At 36.8% G+C, this 15,046-nt stretch overlaps 2 pseudogenes; both read left to right on the forward strand.

The window, feature by feature from the left end:
• Positions 1-5,298: 5,298 nt before the first annotated feature.
• Positions 5,299-7,546, forward strand: LOC129506965 (40S ribosomal protein SA-like; annotated as a pseudogene).
• Positions 7,547-8,093: 547 nt separating this feature from the next.
• LOC129507137 (translationally-controlled tumor protein-like) lies at positions 8,094-8,590 on the forward strand (annotated as a pseudogene).
• Positions 8,591-15,046: the final 6,456 nt, after the last annotated feature.

Genomic DNA, 15,046 nt, shown 5'->3' on the forward strand with positions numbered 1-15,046 from the left:
ATGCTCACCCTATTTAAAAACGAAATTCATCTATTTATCTCCCTTAACTTGCTCTATTTTTCATCATAGCACTTACCACCTTTTAACACACTCTATAATTTTTAATGTATTCTTTTCTTTGTTTATTGCAGGTCTTTACTGTTAGAATCTAAGCATGTAGATGAATGTCTGGGACACATTAGGTTCTCAGTAAATATTTATTAAAATAAGTTTTTAATGCTGGGAGTGTATTGTGATAGTTACTTTTTTTCCCAGACCCTCTGAGAATTATGAAACCTACTGCAGACAGAGGCTATTCCTTTGATCTAAATTCACTTCTCTGCAAATGTAAGCTTCAGTATATGGCTGGGATTCCATGCTTAAAATAGATAAAAAGCTTTTTCTGAATATAAAAGAGATTCTCAGAATTTATGAAGAGTTGAGATTCTGAGGCTTCCATGGCAAGAAGGCTTACTGGCATTGTTGTGAGGAAATGGTAGGGCCCCAGGGCAATGATCCCCCAAAGATTAGTATGTCCCCACCCTTGTACAGAAGATGCACGGCAAAAGAAGTAGAGCTCGGTGGGTCTGAAGAAACCTTGCAGACAGAGGTACCAGAGTGTATCCCAGATTGCAGAAAACACAAGGGACTGAGCAGGAATTGGGAATTAGATTTAATTTCCCACATGCTAAACAAAATGAGAATTCTGAGGCAAATTAAGTTACTTTAAGGAATGCAATGGGTTTGGCTTGGTGTTTGTTTATTGGGTTTTTGGTTTGGTTTGGTTTTGAGGTTTTTTTGGCACTGGTTTTGTTGACTGATATATAAATCCTAGTTGAAAGCTAAAAATCTATTCCAAAAGTGGAAAGTAGGAACCTAAATGATACCTCAAGAATACTTCAATGCTGATGATTGATATATTTCCCCTTTCTTCCCATGGTTGCTAGTCATTGTTCTTTGCCCAGAGTGTATGAATGTCTTGTGTGCGTGTGTGTGTGCATGTGTGTGTTCTAATGCTCTTCATGTCAGTGTGTGCTTGTAATGCTGTTTGTTATTTGACAAATTCCTTAACCTATGGACTTCAGTTTCTATTTCCATGGCTCCAGGTGTAAGTCAGGTGCTCATTTATTTTCTCACAGCATTTTGATTATATTCAAATCATTTACTTCTCTACGTCCTTAACTGTAATCATTTTTTTGTAATCATCCTTATAGTATTAATTGGGCTCCTATTATTTGCCTCCATGGTTCTTAGAACATAGATACTTGGTGATGTTACTGAGATCCTGTAGTTGTAAGTACTTTGAGATGTACTGTTCTTTAAAATAAGCATTAACACATTTTTAGCAGACAATCAAATAGAAGGGAAGTAGCTTGCTAAGGTGGTATAGTGACAGTCTGCATTCTAGTCAGTGTATATCTGCATTCTAAACTCATTCACCTTCTTTTCTACCAAGCTGCCTTTTGACATATGAGATGTCTTAACATATGTTACAAGGAGTTTTTATTTAAAAATCATACCAGTTTTAGAAAATATAGGATTTAGTGGTGGGAAACTAGGATAATTCATGCAATGAAATTTTGGGAATGAGCAGAGAGAAGCAGAGACTCCAAGAGCTGGAGAAGCCTACAGGCCACTTACTGCCAGCACAGCCTCTTTTAACCTCACATTTCTGTAGTACTGTTTTCAGTCTCATGAACTGGCATGCTTATGTGTAGATCTCTAACCAAATGGGGCTTATAAAAAAATCCCAGGGAAAGATTCTGATCACAGAATGGCACTGACCAAGGGTGGAAGGATATGTTGATAGCACAATCTCAACTACCAACCTAACCTTTGAGCAGGGGTCAGGACATTGTAGGACTGGAGAGCTCCACAGTGCTATGGGGAAGGAGAAAGGGAGACAGTCTCCAAAAAAAATGAGATGTCATTATAAGAAGAAAAAGTAAAAGATGTTGAACAGATTAAAACAACATATATATATATATTCCCCTAGATATCAAAATATAATATCCCAAAATATTTCTAGAGATCTCTGGAGCAAGACATATTAAGTAAGTCTAATTTAGAATTTCTTTTGCAGTAATCTGCCTTTGGAATAAATTGAACTGCTTCCAATCAAGAGAAAAATTTAAAAGGATTATCTTATTCATTGTTTCTCAAATCCTGTCTTTATATGGAAGCTTAGGGGGAACTGGAATGACTCCCAGTGAGAACAACTCTTTTTGAGTTATTCTACTTTTAAATCCAAAAATTACTTTGGAAACAGACCTGAACAGAATACTGTAGTCCTCCAGTGGAACACACCAGCAGGGTAATTATAACACCTCCTGAGGCTACCAGGAAACAAATGCATTGAAGCAGTTACTTGGGCATCTAGTGCTTCTCTACTTCTTTCTAATGGAAAACTTGTTTAGCTGGGCAGCTGTAATGCACCTTTCTCAATATACCAGTTTTCATTTTTAAAGCCAGTCTTTCCCATTTGAAACCATATCTGAAGGCAATTGCTTTAAACCATGATGTGCTCTTCTCAGGTCAATATCCCTTAGTGATCTGTGTTTATTGATGTAGTTCAAGGAGCTTCAAAGGTAGTTAACATGAGAAAAGTAAATGACATTTCTCCTGCTCCCTTTATTTCACTACAGAAACAACATGGAAGACTCAATGAATCATTTGCTAAAATGGCTCTTTTCTAATGTGAAATAAAGGAATGCTGGCTGGGGGTGAAAAGACCATAGGAAGGTTACTTTGAAATCACTGTAGGAAGTTATGAACATTGATAACAGGGTGTAGACCTAGTAGAAATGGAAAAGATGCAGTCTGATCATTTATAAAAGCAATATGGATGTTTCTATAAAATCTTATAAAGAGTATGTCGTAATTATATATATTGATATGAAAAAAGTGAAGAGATTCTGATATTTCAAAGTAGAAGATATTTAAAAAAGAAAATATGAATAGCTATAAAATACAATGCTAGAGAGAATACCCCTATCAGTGAATATTACATAACAGAATTCTTAATTAATAAACATGAATGGATGACCAAGATCAAAACCAGAGAGGAGAAAAAGAACAACACAAAAAACATGGACTCAAAAGGACAAATGAACAAACAACACAGAAATCAGAATATCAGTCAAATGATCAATCAAGTACAAGAGGAAAACAGACTTAATTTGGACTTACATGAGCTCAGACGTGGTGCCATTCACAGGCCTTTTCTGTGTATTTACTTAGGAGTAATATAGCTATATTAAGGATTCCAAGGCATCCAAGAAATGGCCTAACCTAGAAAAAAAAAGTAAGGATGATTCTAAAATGAAAAGTAATTGCTATAAATTAAAATAGAAATTCTCTGGACTGGGGCACCTGGGCAGTGCAGTTGGTTAAGCATTGGTCTGAGTCTTGATTTCGGCTCAGGTCATGATTTCACAGTCATGAGATTGAGCCCTGTGTCAGACTCTTTGCTGGGTGTGGAGCCCGCTTAAGATTCTCTCTCCCTCTCTCTCTGCCCCATGCCCCTCCCTCACTAGAGTGTGCTCTCTCTCTCTCCAAAAAAAAAAAAAGAAAGAAAGAAAGAAAAAGGGCAGCCCGGGTGGCTCAGTGGGTTTAGCGTCGCCTTCAGCCCAAGGCGTGATCCTGGACATCTGGGATGGAGTCCCACGTCAGGCTCCCTGCATGGAGCCTGCTTCTCCCTCTGCCTGTGTCTCTGCCTCTCTTCCTCTCTGTGTCTCTCATGAATAAATAAATAAAATCTTAAAAAAAAAATTCTTTGGATTTTCAGAAAAATGCCTTTAAACAATGGGTTCTTTATAACAGATACATGATTATTAAGTAGCTAGAGGGCCTTAGGCATAAAGTGAAAATCTCCATTAAGAGAATATACAATAAAACAAATAAGCAAGTGTATTAATAATATGTAAAATAAATAAGTCCAATATACTTCCTCCCTGTCTTTCCCTTCTTTTAGAAGTCAACATGCTCTCAAAAGATATTTGAGTAAAAAAATAGCCATTTAAGTGTGCTATATACAAATATAAGGGTTACAATAGAATAATAAATAAAAATATGAATTTATATTGTTAGCGAAGATTTAGAGGTATAGAAGGAAAGAATGGAAATTTTACAGTAAGTATCAACTTTTATGGATGGTTAGATCATGTTTAATATTGACAAATTAACAAATAGGTGTATGTAACATTTATATTTCTTGAGAGATAATTATTTCAGCTCCTAAAAATAGAATATTTAAAAGTGTTTCTGAGTGGAAGATAGAAAACTTTCATTTTCATGTTATATCCTTCACTACTGACTGGACTTTATGATCCAGCACATGTATTTCTCTTATAGATAAAGCAAATTAAAAATAGCAAAATGAAGTTATATCCATAAAGTATCATCGAAAAAATGATTACTAAACTGAAAAGAAGATTAGCACATGATTGCTTTTTACTGTTGCTCATGTTTATTACCACGAGGGCTACGGGCCCAATACTTGCACACTGTCACCAAATGTCATCACCCATTGTTCTGATAACATATAAAGCAACTGTTTTACCCCTTTGACAGCTTTTCTTGTATGAGTTTGGTCAAGCTCCCGGCCACTATCACTTTAGAAGCAGTAATGATGTATATGAAGAAAGCAATGGCCTCCAGATGACAGATATCATTGTATTTCTTTTGATATTAAGACATTCACAGTAAAGAAGACGTACCTACTCTGGTGAATCTAAAAACCAATGTTGGGATACTACAGGTTTCTTTATAATAAATACAACAGGTGTGATACATAGAAGGACTAGATAGAAGCTTGCATCAGCATTCAGAGAGAGAGAGAGAGTTCCCTACTACTCATTCCATCTGGTAGGACACATTTTTTTTTTTTTTTCTGTGAAGAAGGTTATGACTTGGTTAAACCAGCCAGCTTCTCCTTTTCCCAGGAGATAAAAGGAAGAAGGAATAAATTGCAGCTGGGCTCTTTCTACATCAAAGAGAGTATGGAGAGGGTTGTTAAAGAATTTTGTTATGATTATCTTTGCTTGGGAAAAAGGGAAATAAGACTCATGACAAAGCTGAAAATCGGTTTGTAAAGCACACTCTTCAGAGTGAAAGATTTAGAAGAAATATTATATTTACATACTATATATAAATATGTAATATTTATATATTTATTTCCTTCTGGTATTTCAGAGTTCCATATTTGCCTTCAGAAAACAGTTGAATTAACAATAATACAAATGCCCTTGCTTATGATGAAATTGACTTGGAAATGATACAGAAATTAGGAGTGCTGATGCAAATAAGAGTCATAAGGAAATGGATTCATGTGCATCGACTGCCATTAGTGGTAGTGACCTTAAGTGAGTTCCATTGTATGAATAGAGCCTTGGTAACAGGCTGGAACTGCTGCTGTGCACATTCTATTTAAGCAATGCTAACTCCAGACCCAATGTGTTGGTTTCTCCCCTGAAACTGAAGTAGCTCTGCAGTGGTCAAGCCAGATTTCAAGGAAGTTACTACCTATCCTCATTGATCTTAAGCGAGCACACTTGGACCTTTAAAGTGTATGGTGTCTTGGGTTTCAAGATGGTTTTTGTTTCATTTTGGTTTTGTTTTGTTTTTTTGTTTTGTTTTGTTTTGTTTTAGTTTGGTTTTGGGGTTTTTTTTGGTATGAGAGGGTTGGAACAGTAGAATGGTGTTCCCTATTTTCTATAAAATAGTTCACCATTTTGCTCTTCCATTCCACTTTTGATAGTTATTTGTTTCAACAACTTGAATGTAATGAGTTCCCAGTTTGATCTTGACAAAAGTACTCACTAGGGAGTTTTGGGATAAGTGGCTATTACTCTTGCTATCTGAGATGCAATTCAAACTCAAGATGAGAAATCAGATTCTGGAAACAGCAAAAAGATTACCGTTTATGATTATGGTGAACCAGATGCTGATCTTGCTGAATAAATCTGAGGTATTATAAAGGTAGCAAATAAAGGTTAAGAATTATAAAACTGTAGGAATTCACATGGAGCTAGTTTCAATTTCCTATGTATTTATACCTTTAAGGAAGTTGATGCTATCCAGCAACCATCAACTAATATGTATAATCAACACAAGCTTGAACAGTAACTATTATCTACTGGTTACTTACTAAGCCAGAAGGTTTTAGCAAATAATCTCTGTATTTAATCACCTTATAAGGTAGATATTATTTGTCTGATATAGTGCTCGCTTCGGCAGCACATATACTATATTTGTCTGATATATAAGATGAAGAAACTGAAGCTCAACAAGTATAAATGTGTGCTTCTCAGTTCCTGATCTAAGGTTCAAGCTATATATCTTACCCCAAAGCCCTTTCTCTTCTCACTATATTGTTTTGGATAATAGATAATATGTGTTTTAACAATGTTGTTTGCATATGATGCCTTTTTCTTCCCTTTGAACTTGTATCATCAACCAGTCTGGCCCTTGGAAACTTAAGAGTGTGAAGTGTCTGGGAGTCATCAGATTTTGAACTTTAAATGCAAGCATTCCATGAATGATGGCTCCAGAGGACATCTGGCATCCATGTTCTCCTTCTACTTGCTTTGCTTATATTAAGAAGCAACTCAGCTTTCCACGCTACCCAGGGAAGGGTCCACAGGGCATTGTTTTGCATTCCCATCATAACTTAAAGGGAAACTTTAACAACGTCCGGAGCCCTTGATGTTCTGCAAAAGAAGGAGCAGGATGTCCTCAAATTCCTTGCAGCAGGAACCCACTTAGGTGGCACCTACCATGACTTCCAAATGGAACAGTACATATACAAAAGGAAAAGTGATGGTATCTACATCATAAATCGGAAGAGAACCTGGGAGAAGCTTCTGTTGGCAGCTCGTGCCATTGTTACCATTGAAAACCCAGCTGATGTCAGTGTTACGTCATCCAGGAATACTGGCCAGCAAGCTGTGCTGACATTTGCTGCTGCCACTCCTGTTGCTGGCCACTTCACTCCTGGAACCTTCACTAACCAGATCCAGGCAGCTTCTGAGAGCCAAGGCTTCTGGTGGTTACTGATCCCAGGGCTGCCCACCAGCCTCTCACAGAGGCATCTTACGTTAACCTGCCTCCTGTTGCTCTGTGTAACACAGACTCTCCTCTGCGCTACGTGGACATTGCCATCCCTTGCAACAACAAGGGAGCTCACTCAATGGGTCTGATGTGGTGGACTCTGGCCCGGGAAGTCCTGCACATGTGTGGCACCATTTCCCGTGAGCACCCATGGGAAGTCTTGCTTGATCTCTACTTCTACAGAGATCCTGAAGAGATTGAAAAGGAAGAACAAGTCACTGCTGAAAAGGCCGTGACTAAGGAGGAATTTCAGGGTGAATGGGTGGCTCCAGCTCCTGAGTTCACTGCTACTCAGCCTGAAGTTGCAGACTGGTCTGAAGGCGTGCAGGTGTCCCCTGTGCCTATTCAGCAGTTCCCTCCTGAAGACTGGAGCGCTCAGCCAGCCACTGAAGATTGGTCTGCAGCTCCCACTGCTCCGGCCACTGAATGGGGAGGAACAACCATGAAGTGGTCTTAAGCTGCTCTTCCACAGAAGCAACAAAATGAAAAGAAGGTTGATGGAAAATAAACAGTTTCTAAAAAAATTAAAAAATAAAAATAAGCAACTCAGTGGGTATGATAATGTTGAATCTTAACAAATATAATTTATACATCCAGTGCTAAGTTCAATTTATGGTAAAAAAAAGTCCAAATAATATTTTAAAGAATACAAACCTACATATGTTGTATGTGTAGTGTATTTTTACAATTGAAATGTTTTGTTATGTTTGTCATTTAAAAGAACCAAAACCAAAAAAAGAAAAAAAATAATAAAATAAATAAAAAAAGAACCAAAACCTCATCTTGACAGATATATTTTAATAAAATTCTTGTGCACCTGACCTTTTAAATAAATTATTTATTAATCATCTTATACAGATAACATTTAAAACTTGAGATGCATTACTTTTCCGCTCCCATTTTCCTACCCCTGGTTGCCACTCTGGCTGCACCAAGTTCGGTCACAATTACACAGTTCCACACCTCTAAGCCAGCACCACTATAGTCTCTCTCTAGCCACAGTCATGATCATCTATTGGGACCTCATAAACAACAATGAGATGTTCTCCAACATCTACAAGAACTAGGAGATATTGGATGGGCTGTGCTGGGAGGTGGAAGAGAAGATGATTAGTAGAACAGAGGGTAGCATGTTGATTCACTCATTGGTGAAAATGTCTCCACTGAAGGTCCCAAGGGTGAAGGTACCAAAGGCATAGTAATCACTAACATTGATATTGTCATGAACCATCATTTGCACTCTCTGCAAGTGATGGAAACCAGCTTCAGAGAGGAAGTCAACAAGAAGTATATCAAAGATTATATGAAATCAATCAAAAGCAAACTTGAAGAACAGAGGCCAGAAAGAGTAAAGCCTTTTATGACAGGGGCTACAGAACAAATCATACACATCCTTGCTGATTTCAAAAACTACTGGTTCATTATTGGTGAAAACATGAATCCAGATGACATGGTTGTTACGCTGGACTGTCATGAGGATGGTGTGACCTCATATATGATTTTCTTTTTTTTTCTTTTTTTTTTCTATTCTTTTTTAACTTTTTAAAATAATAAATGTATTTTTTTATTGGTGTTCAATTTGCCAACATACAGAATAACACCCAGTGCTCATCCCGTCAAGTGCCACCCTCAGTGCCCGCCACCCAGTCACCCCCACCCCCGGCCCTCCTCCCCTTCCACCACCCCTAGTTCGTTTCCCAGAGTTAGGAGTCTTCCATGTTCTGTCTCCCTTTCTGATATTTACTATCCATTTCTTCTCCCTTCCCCTCTATTCCCTTTCACTATTATTTATATTCCCCAAATGAATGAGACCATATAATGTTTGTCCTTCTCTGATTGACTCATTTCACTCAGCATAATACCCTCCAGTTCCATCCACATTGAAGCAAATGGTGGGTATTTGTCGTTTCTAATGGCTGAGGAATATTCCATTGTATACATAAACCACATCTTCTTTATCCATTCATCTTTCGATGGACACCGAGGCTCCTTCCACAGTTTGGCTATTGTGGACATTGCTGCTAGAAACATCGGGGTGCAGGTGTCCCGGCGTTTCATTGCATCTGTATCTTTGGGGTAAATCCCCAGCAGTGCAATTGCTGGGTCGTAGGGCAGGTCTATTTTTAACTCTTTGAGGAACCTCCACACAGTTTTCCAGAGTGGCTGCACCAGTTCATATTCCCACCAACAGTGTAAGAGGGTTCCCTTTTCTCTGCATCCTCTCCAACATTTGTTGTTTCCTGCCTTGTTAATTTTCCCCATTCTCACTGGTGCGAGGTGGTATCTCATTGTGGTTTTGATTTGTATTTCCCTGATGGCAAGTGATGCAGAGCATTTTCTCATGTGCATGTTGGCCATGTCTGTGTCTTCATCTGTGAGATTTCTGTTCATTTCTTTTGCCCATTTCATGATTGGATTGTTTGTTTCTTTGGTGTTGAGTTTAAGAAGTTCTTTACAGATCTTGGAAACTAGCCCTTTATCTGATATGTTATTTGCAAATATCTTCTCCCATTCTGTAGGTTGTCTTTGAGTTTTGTTCACTGTATCCTTTGCTGTGCAAAAGCTTCTTATCTTGATGAAGTCCCAATAGTTCATTTTTGCTTTTGTTTCTTTTGCTTTCGTGGATGTATCTTGCAAGAAGTTACTGTGGCCAAGTTCAAAAAGGGTGTTGCCTGTGTTCTCCTCTAGGATTTTGATGGATTCTTGTCTCACATTTAGATCTTTCATCCATTTTGAGTTTATCTTTGTGTCTCGTGTAAGAGAGTGGTCTAGTTTCATTCTTCTGCATGTGGATGTCCAATTTTCCCAGCACCATTTATTGAAGAGACTGTCTTTCTTCCAGTGGATAGTCTTTCCTCCTTTATCGAATATTAGTTGACCATAAAGTTCAGGGTCCACTTCTGGATTCTCTATTCTGTACCATTGATCTATGTGTCTGTTTTTGTGCCAGTACCTCACTGTCTTGATGACCACAGCTGTGGTCATGTTGGTAGTCTAAAAATAAAATGCGTCTAAACTAATGAGAAAATTCCTCATAGTTTAATATATATTTAAATCCGTAGTGTGTAGTGTCCTGGAAAAGCTAGAGCCTGGTTGTAGACTAGTGCTAAAAAAGCATAAGATGGCTTGCAAATAACTTCTACAATGAAAACTACTTCTGGGACTGGAATATAAAAAATAAGAACCAAGAGTCTTAATCCTTGAGTTCCAGTAAAGGGAAAGAGTGGATTCCTTACACTGAAAACTGAAATAATTAATGCCGGAAGAGATTATGAAAAAGAAAGAGACTGATACAATTGGAAGGGAAAAAAAGTTGAAGTACATTATGTAGTAAACCTCTATCTCATAAAAGAATTTGACTAGGAAAATGAATAGTCTATATACAGTCCTAAGAATTGAAATACTAAGACATCCATTGTTTGGAGAGATATTGACTCCGCCATTTTCTAGCAAACAGTATTCTATATTCAAAAGTCACTCATTTTTATTGACATATTTATAAAATATAATTTTAGTAAAGGCTAGTAAATTTACATAGAACCAATTTCAGCAAAAAATGATTATGTTAGTGTACATAAATTTGGCTTTGAATATACTTGTATTTCCATTTTTAATGTTTATGGAGACAACTCTTAAAATAATGAAACACCAAAATCATTTATGGAAAAAGTCCCAGTTGCTCCATAAAAACAAGTTAGTTCTGCATAAAATAAATAAACAAACGAACAAATAGAAGAATCATCCAAAAAAGTTTAAATCTTAACGGTTTATAGGGTTTTTTTAACATATTGGAAACCTGATGAGAATGACTTGTTTAATGTTTATAATCACATTTTAGTTTTAAAAGACTGCCACCATATTTTTTTTAAAAAAAAATAGCTGTACCATTTACCATGAGGAACATAAAAATGTTACATTCTATTACCTATGGAAGTTCACATAGATAGTACCTTTTAATATGTAGTATTAAAACTACAATCATATAATTTCATGGTGATTTATTTCTAGGAATGTATTTATCATCCCAATCGTCATTCCATAACAATTATGAGGAACTGGAATACTATATAGAAGGCCCTCAGGTCATTTCATATTGGAAAGCTATAGGTGATTGCCAATGATAAAAATTGTAATTTGTGCAAATTATGTGAGAGAAGTTGACAAAGAGATATGTGAATTCTTACTAAAAAAAATCACTATCCTTAAATGATTTTAAGTGCAAATGACTTCTATTTTTATGAGGTATTAGCTCAGAAAATCAAACTGCCATTTAATTTTGCTCTGGTGAGCCTATTGTCTTCATTTCATGTCCTTCTTGGGATACATTTTTCTCTGGATTTTTGAAGATTTATTCATGAACTCCCATTAGCATTAATAGGGGTTGTATAACTCTATCCCTTATACAGCCAGTGGTAAATGAAATCCCTTTGGCATAATTTTCAGGCATTTAAATGAGTCTTGGGCTTTATAAAATACAATTAAGGTGCAATGTTGCTAATGTAAATACTGAAAAGGTATGGGAGAGGGAATTAAAGGTGCCCTTTATAATGACACATGAGAGGCCACACTTTTTCAAATTGAAAGACACAATTGAGAGAACTTGTCACATTATCCATCTGATCACTAGTTTGGGGAATAGTGCTGCCTCTCATGGAATTAATAGATATTAAATCCAAAATCTAACTTAACCAATAGATCACATAGTTTTTTTTCTTTTTAATACTGCAAAAAATGGCAAAATATTTTATTGCTGGTATTTAACTGTTTAATACACAGGTATAGTATTTATTGCTTACCTTGCTTGCAAAAGACAGTAACTGGTTACAGAGTTGTGTAGCCTCTGTGATAGAAGAGTTATATAACCCAGTGAAAAGGTCATAGATAACAATAAGGCATCTGGGAATAGGGCACATGGAATTCATCGCACTGAAAAATGTCAAGCTCTTAAGAGACCAAAAATGGGAACTCTTCTCTGTACTCAAAACATCTGCTAGTGGCCTAATATAAGGTAAAGCTGGGTTTCTGCCTTGTAAATAAGTGCACTACGTATTACAAATATAATACAGATATTTCAGGAAATCATACCATTCACAACTTTTGCCCCTATCTCATGCCACTGTTCCTTTAATTCCACTATTATCAATCTTTTTCCATCTCCAAAGAATTTTTAAAAAATATCTTCTGGAGTTCTTTATAAAAATAAGCCAGAAGCAACCTACTGGTTGTTTAGAAGTCAGGAAGGAGTAATGTGTTAAGATACCAACAGTATAATGAGACTTCCACCTAGAAAACCAACCAAGAATCTGTATGTTTGCATGAAACAAGTTGTAAACTGGGAGAAAAGAGACTATAGAGTCACAGGAATAGGGAAGATAACTAGAAGAGGTAGAGGGAATATTTCTGACCACCACTCAACACTGAGTTTGAAGCTGGTTCTGCTCTCCATAGTGGCTGAAGATTACAATTATAACCCAATCTCATTGGTTCAGCTCAGTGATTACTTTATAGTACTGGGCTATGAGGGATGGGTTTTGGATTCAGCCAGACTTAGATTAGTGCCCTTTATCTTTACACACACACACACAAAATGAAATCTTTTGAACCTCATTTTCCTAATCATTGTTGATATTAACATTGAAGAAGACAATGAATGAGGTGGCAACAAGTTTCTGATCTTTGGCATGTAGTAATGTTCCCTTTGCTTTAAGACAGAGGGTTTCTGGAACTGGTAGCCACCATTATCAACAGTGTGATCTCGCTTTTGTATTATAACAACAGATTCAAGAGTAAAGGTCGTTTTAATCTGGACACACACTACGTTTGGGCATCTGTTACTCAAACTCAGTTTCATCTCATGAATAATTTTATATATATTTTGGCATTTCATAAAAAACTCCATTTTTTATGGCATCCTTTCCATATGTCCTGCCCTACCCTGTGGTGGTTATCACTGTGTTTCTTTACCCAGAGCAGCTGTCCGAGATCATGATATTTCGGAATGCAGTTTGAGTCACAGACATCAGTAGAAGTGCACTATAACAGGCCCACAGTGGTAGGGAAGTGTGCATAAAATGTCACATGATGATATCATGTAATTTAGTTTTAGATCAGGTAAGCCTAATTATATTTCAAATGAAAAAGCCTGAATTTCTGTTACAGTTATGGTCTCATGTTTATTTTTTCCACTCTGCTATTCTGAAACCCATGATGTTTGGAGAAAGCTCATGATGTTTGGAGAAAGCTAATCTGTCAGCTTTTAAAAGATGAACTAGAGAGCAGAGATATCTGTGTTAGCAAATAGATATTGAATTCTTATTACTTTTCAGAACAAATACAAGGTCTTTGTATACATTTAATCAGAGCAAGTAATGTTTAAGTTGTTTTTAGAGTCCATTGATTCTAAGAAATACTCCCTGGGTCACACAGGTATCATGTGGAAGAACCAAGATACGGTCACAGTTCCATTAGGCTGTTTTCTGGAATACACTGATCTCTGCTGAGTCCAAGTGGAAAGAAGGCAAGAGGCAAGAAGGAAAGCACATGCACACACACACACACACACACAAATTTATTAACAAACACATGGGAACTTTGGTCACTCAGGATTTGGTTATTAGGGCTGGCTCAATTTTACCAGAAATAATGACCCACACCATTCAAGGAAAGCTCTCACCCTCTCTAGACTACATCCACAAACTAAAATTAAGTTGCTTCTATTACCATGAAGGTTTATAGGTTGTGCTGCCCCTACCTCAGAGACAGCCTGAAAGGATTTGAACAGCCTAAGTGCTGATAAAAGTCAAATTAATTACCTTGACAAATCCCTTAATTTCAGTAATATGGTTACAAGAGATTCTCCTATTTATTTTCTTTTAACTCTTTATGTTCCAGTTTGTGGTTATGAAAGTCCTCATGAATTACTGTGGTATTTCAACTGTTGCGCATGATAGCTGGAGAAACATTATTCCAATATTAAACAATTCAAGTTACTCATAAATTTGCATATATGTGATTCTAAACCAGAACTCAGGAAACTATGGCCCACTGATAAAATCTGGCCTGCTGTCTATGCCTGGAAGTAGTATCTTTTGGCAACACAACCATTATCATTCATTCGTGTACCATACGTGTGACTTTCATGTTATAGTGACAGAGCTGAGTAGTTAGTTGTAACAGAGCTGTATGCCCCTAAACCTAAAATATATACTGTGCATTTTTAATAGAAAAATTAGTTTGACAGCCCCTGAATACATAAAGAATATTACTGATTTTTATATTGGCAACTAGATATACAATTAATGTTAGACTCGCAGATAGTTTAATCTTTCTGAAGTAATTTAATCTAATCTTAATTATATGAAATTAAACCAGATAATTTTACTTTTTTATTTTCTTCACTTATATTTTCTATATTACCTATGAGAATTAATAGAAATTTTGAATATTTTAGAAGACAGTAATTTAAACATGAAGAATTTTGATTTTTAGAAATTTTTATTTATTTTTTAAAGATTTCATTTATTTATTCATGAGAGACACAGAGAGGAAGAGAGGCAGAGACACAGGCAGAGGGAGAAGCAGGCTCCATGCAGGGAGCCTGATGTGGGACTCAATCCCAGGTCTCCAGGATCACACCCTGGGCTGAAGGCGGTGCTAAACCACTGAGCCACCGGGGCTGCCCACAAATAGAAGACATTTTAAAGACTAGAGTAGCTGTGGTCACATAGGGAATGAATACTGAGAGGCAGGGACAGAGGGAGAAGCAGGCTCCCCACAAGGAGTCTGATGTGGGACTCAATCCCAGATCCCGGGATCAGGACCTGAGCCAAAGGCAGATGCTCAACTGCTGAGCCATCCAGGTATCTCAGATATTTTTAGAAATTTTTAAATTGACTATTAATTTTTGATTAAAATAGATTCAGATTTTTACTCTTTGAATACAGTTACATTTTATGTT

Source organism: Nyctereutes procyonoides, unplaced genomic scaffold (assembly GCF_905146905.1).
Source record: "Nyctereutes procyonoides isolate TBG_1078 unplaced genomic scaffold, NYPRO_anot_genome, whole genome shotgun sequence".
In the NCBI taxonomy this organism is placed as follows: Eukaryota; Metazoa; Chordata; class Mammalia; order Carnivora; family Canidae; genus Nyctereutes; species Nyctereutes procyonoides.